Source organism: Triticum dicoccoides, chromosome 2B, assembly GCF_002162155.2.
Source record: "Triticum dicoccoides isolate Atlit2015 ecotype Zavitan chromosome 2B, WEW_v2.0, whole genome shotgun sequence".
NCBI classification, from domain to species: Eukaryota; Viridiplantae; Streptophyta; class Magnoliopsida; order Poales; family Poaceae; genus Triticum; species Triticum dicoccoides.
In genome coordinates this window covers 20187737-20193896 of record NC_041383.1, presented here as the reverse complement: position 1 = coordinate 20193896, position 6160 = coordinate 20187737, and positions in this window count along the sequence as shown.

Here is a 6160-nt window from a genome sequence, read left to right as displayed (position 1 = left end):
CGCGTCGTCCCCCTTGGGCGACTCGGGGGCGACTAGGGTTTCCCCCCGGCGCCGCCACCCCCTCCAGCCCCCCTCCCCTTGCCGCCACCAGAGGTACGCCGCCTAGGAGGCTGCCGATGAAGGTGGCGGCGAGGCTCCCCGTCGCTTCGTCCCTCGGCGAAGGACCCTGGACGCCGGGGCGGCGGCCCCGGACGGCGAGGCGGCGCCACCTTCGCGGCAGGTGGCGGGCGTGGGATGCGGCGGACGGCTTCCTCGGCAGCTCGGGCAGCGAGGAGCCGGCAGGAGGTGGTCGTGGCGTGGGCTTCTTCCATTCCAGATCTGAAGGTCGTGCTTCTCTCCTGCTCTGCTCCACTCCCCCCTCTAGCGGTGTCCGATTTGTGGCTTTGGCTATCAGATCCGGTGCCGGCGGGGTGATGGTGGTATAGGACTGCGTCTGGGGTAACCCCTTGGCCGGTTCTCCGGCCACAGCGGCGACGGCGCGTGCGCGCGTCGTTTTCTCCTCGAGGCGCCGCTGAGGACTTGTTCTTGCCACCCCCGTCCCAGATCCCGGGTGAAAGCCCAAAACCCGTCCTGGGTTGGGCGGCGGCGGCGCCCTGCGCGTCGTTCTCTTCTTGAAGATGCTGCCTGGGGCTCTCTGGTTCTTCGGGAGAGTGGTTGTGAGGTTGGAGAGCGCTCGTCGGCGACGAGCCCAAGGGGTGATTTTTCTGTGTAGGGTGTGTGTTCCTGCAGGTGTATGCCTTGACGGAGTGTTGCTCTGCGGCGGCAGGTCTTGGTGTGTCATGGTGGCTCTGCTCCTGAGCCGGGTTGGAGGGGGATAGGGTTCCTCTTCTCGCTAACAGCTCCACGACGCGCACCGCGGATCTCTCCTTGTGCGGACACTGGAGCGGCACCTGGTGCTTCCAACTTTCGCCCCTGGTGCTCTGCAGTGCTTCTTCGACGATCCTCCCGGCAGCTTTCCTTCTGTTTCTCGGTGTCCAAGGCAGGTGGCAGTGCAGCGGATGTGGTGTGTCTTCGGTGTGGCGAGGACTGATAGTTTACTTGCTCTGGTGTGTCGGCCGGCGTCTGCTCTAGCTCTCGGGTGAGCTTCCAATGATCCGATGGTGCGGCGCCTTCGAGCCTAGGCGAGAGGATAGAGTTCCTCTTCGGCGTTGGAAGACAGGTGCTCGTTTTGTTCGATGCTCCATGGTCAGGCGACCCTCGGTGCCTCCATGCTACTGACTGATCCTTGATGCTTCTTTGTTGCCTGCCTCTGGTCCCGGGGTGCAGCGGGCTTCACCATTACTCGCAGGATTTTCTCGTGTATTCCCTTAGTGTGCAGTAGTGGGTGTTGTATTGTAAGCTGCTCAGTCAGCTCCCATGTATCTTTCGGTCGCTCATGTTTGGTGGTCTTGTGTAATCCTGGCCGGTTGATGGCTTTGTTAATTCAAAGCCGGGCTCTTCTTGAGCCTTCGTTCCAAAAAAACAGTACCCTACATTGAGTAAACAGAAACTCACCACTTCTGTTTCAGCTTCCATATATGGCTGTAATGCGCTTGTGTTCAGTTTACGAGTGAGAAGTTCACATCTGACAAACACAGGGTCCACGTCCCCTCCTGATATGATACTGTCTTGTGTCTTCAGTGGCCTCCATTTGCTGCAGGGGAAACGTTGCTCTTCGCGAATGAACAGGGTCACTTGTTGTCCATGCAAGATGCAACTCGTCACCAAAACTCTCGTACAGAACCTGGCGCCTCCTCTCAGCGTCGGGTCAATATTATTGGTAAACTCTATCTTTTTTTTTTGAGGGGTTGGCAAACTCTATCTGTTCTATGCCGTGAGCACCGTTTTGCCGGCCAATCGGCTCAAGGTTCCCAATATGGCCGGCCCACCGTTTGGGTTTCTCACTTTTAGTTTTTCCGTGGACTATTTCCCGTTTCTTTCGCTCATTTTTTCTCTTGTTTTTTATTTTCGTTTTCTGCTCCGTCTTTCTTTATGATTTTACTTTTTTGGTGAAGTTTTTGTTCCTATTTAAATTTTTGGGTGAACATTTGACCACGTTTAAAAAAAACATGATCACATATATTCATATGTGTACGGACAACCTTTTCAAATACATAAACTCTTTTCTATTAAATTATTACTTTTTCAAAAAATACATGAGCACATATTTTATATACATGAACATCTTTTATACATGAGTTGAACAATATTTTTTCAAATGTCTGAATACTAATATTAAGGTACAAGAACTTTTTCTCAACATGATACATTTATTTTTCTGTTATTTAAACCACTTTTGACAATATTTTGACTTTAAACATATTATTTTTTTTAAAATATAAAAAAATCATATTATAAATTTATTGGGGTTGTAGTAGCCAACCCATATAGAGGCCTTCAGAGCGTTCCTTAAAACATCGGATACGAAGCCTCAGAGCAATGTTGTCAAATTTTTATTGGGGACGCGGGGGTTCTATGTCGCCTTATACTGATTCTGTTACGGTTCGCCTACGGAGCTGGAGTTTTTCGGCTGACCCAATACTGTAGAGGCATGCGAGTTTTTTTTTTCATGTTTTTTATCAGTTTTCTTCACTGTTTTGCACTCTCTCCGTGATTTCTTTTTGTTTTTTTGTTTTTATATTTTTATTCCACTTTCTTTCTTTCTTTGGATTTCATTTATATACATTGTACATTTCTAGTATACACCAGGAACACGTTTTATACACACTTACCATTTTTTAAATGCATGATTTTTTTCTATAAGTTTTATTTTCTATATTTTATATACACATTATAATTTTTTTGTATGCATCTAAACAATATTTATATACTTCTCACATTAGAATACATGATTAAGTTTTTTAAATACATGTTTTGAACATTTTGTTAATATGTTTCAAGCAAACCTTGATACATTTTTTGTACAATACTCCGCAAAAGTTATCTTTACATTGGATATTCAATTTTTCTGAATATAATATACATTTTTTAAAATCACATTGAATCATTTTTTGTACAATACAAAACATTGAAAAATATCTGTGCAGGCCTTTTTTACATTGGATAGACATTTTTTAAATACATAACAAACATTTTGTTGGAAACACGTGAACATTATTGTAAGTGTAACATACATACTTTATATACTTGATCATCTTTTTAAATATGTGTATGGAAAACCTTTTGAACATAAAATCTTCTTTATCATTTAAATTAATCTTCTAAACACACAATCAGTGCATACTTTATATGCATAAGCATCTTTTAAACTTGAGTTGAACAATTTATCTTCAAATGTGTGAACATTTATATTAAAGGTATAAGAATTTTTTTCTCACACAAATACTAAATTTTCTGTTATTGAAACCACTTTTGATAACATTTTTTTAACTTTAAATGAATACTTGTTTTTTAAATATAAATAATTACATATTATGAATTTTATTTGGGTTGTACCATGGCTAGCCCATATAGATGCCTTCAGCCGTTTTTTAGGGGTGAAAACCACTTAACTTAAATAACAACAAGATCTAGGATACAAATTATGTCAGGTAAGCTAGAAAGCCAAATAGGATGGCGAAAAGGTAAAGTAGTCGCTGCTTTTGAAAGCTTGTGAGCTTCAAGATACATCTCCCGCTTCTCATCGATGTAATCAACAAAAGTGAAGTCTTGCATCCTTTGCTTAATATCTTGGATCGTTACTGCTGAGGGTCCCTTATGCCTTCAGGCGATTGGGTGGCAGAAAGTTGCTCTGGTTGGAGAGAGGCTTTGATAGAAGATATAAATGGGCCACGCTAATTTTCCAGTTCATTACAACATCATACTCCCTAAAAATGGAGGGAGTTTATCCTAAGTGAAGTAAAAATGGAGGGAGTTTTTTCTTACTTTGAACTATTGGATTTGTCCTAAGTGAAATCTTATCAAGATTGACCAAATTTAAAGAAAACAATCTAAACATTTAAAATTATTAAACTAATTTGTAAATATTTTTTTCAAAAATTTCGTAAATATTCACAAGTGTGACTTAAGAAAAATAATAATATGTAGATTAAATAAAAATGGAGGGAGTTTGTTTTTCTGTTTTTTAAGAAGAAAATCATCCATCTACGAAAAATATTTTTTTAGTAACTGAAAATAAATGATACATTAAAAATCATTTTATCGAGTCGACAAAAATATTATTTTGCTTTCTAATTCCATGCAAACAGTTTGTGAGATTTGTTTCATGGACACTAAATAAAATATTCATGCATTTTGAAACAAATGTTCATGTACCTCATAACATATTTATGTATTACAGAATATAATGTGCATATGTATGAATGTAAATGTTCATGACTTAAAAATAAAAAATTCACGTGCTTTAAGTATGTAATGTATTTATGATGAAATAATAATATAATAAACATACAATAATATCCGTAAAATAATTCAATACAATATAAAAGGAAATAGAGGAAATGAAAGCACAATAAGAAAGAAAAAGGAAAAAGGAAGGAAAATGCCACTTTTCTGATAATGGGTACCCAACTTCATTCAAGCTTCAAGCAAGTCGTTGGCCGGTCGACAGCCGCTTATTCCCGATCAAGGTTTGCATGGCAGCTTGCTTTTCGTTTTTCTAACAATAAAATTGACCTCCTAGGAGACCCATCACACTTTCAGGCTTTTGAACCATCCGATTATGTGTGGGCCTTCAAGCAGCTAGGTGAGATTAGAATATATGTATGGTATACGCGATAATAAATTGATACTTACGAAACATATGATTCCCTTTGAAGTTTTGGACTCTTTGATTCACATGATTTCTAAAACGCATGAAACATAATGCGAATCCAGTGTTATGTCATATTGAATACTATATGATTCTATGGTTGTATGATTGTGCACACGAAGAATGTAGAATTATCTTTTTTTTTCTAATAAAAATGTAGGATTCTTCACAAGAGGTTGCAGTGGATGAATTTTTTCCTTTGAAATCTAGTACAAAAAATCCTACGGGAAAAAAAAACTATGGATGGCAATCCTACAAATGAAACAAGACACATTGAGAAAAATTCCAAACTATTGGAATCCTCGAAATTTTTCATGTGCAAATCCTTTGAATCAAAGAGGCTCTTAATTGTGTATTTCTACTATTTTTTATTTAATATTTATTTATTTTACTAACCTACTAATATAATTTGAGAAGGCATATTCTCTTTTGCATGATTGTGATTTTAGAAACTTTCATAACCTAGAAGATTATGTAAAACAAATAGACGATCATAATTTCCCGTTCACGAAGCCATGCAAAAGAGGGAGCTATGGGATGATACGTCCATTTTGGATCTCTATTTCTTGGTATAAATTGCTCATTATTAATGATATTTTACACATTGTAACGTCAATCTAATGTATCTTCCCTCTTAATTTACATGTCGTACCGGGGGAGGGGAAATTACAGGAAAACTATAGAAAAGCACCAAACCAAGGATCAGTAGAAAAGCACCAAACCAAGGATCAGTGAAGAAAATAATTTTCCAAAGACAAAAAATATCCCAGAAAATACAGAATTTATTTTCACGCGGCAAGAGAATCGAGGGCAGAGCCCACCATGTTGCCTGGCTTCTGCCCACGCCAATCGGGCGCCGGGGCCCACAGGGCACCTCCGACCGCTCTCTGGCACACGTGGTCCTATAATACCACAAAAACCCTCGTTATATTTTATGGGATTTTTACGCCGCCATCTTCGAGGTGGAAACTAAGCGTATCAAATTTTTTTTGCCCCCGATGGGTGACCGTACAAAAAGTCGTCACTGCCCTAGATAGGGTGGCAAACGCGGTCAAAAGTGACAGAATGGAGGTAACACAAGGGGGATGATACGCCCATTTTGCATCATGCTCTCCTACTGTTATTTACATTGTTTTAAAGTAATATTTCACTTTTAGGTGCCATTCTGATGCCTTTTCTGTCTTAAACTGCAAGTTCTATCATAATAGGGAGATAGTTGGCATATGGAATTGTGGACCTGAAAAGAGGTACAACAGAGATAGCTATTCTCTGGAGCTCCAAATGACCTGAAATTTTATGAAGATTTATTTTGGAATATAAAAAAAATAGTGAAAGAAGACACTCTAGGAAGGGACTCACTAGTGAGCCACAAGCTCAGGACACCGTCAGCCGGGTCAGTGACCGGGAGGT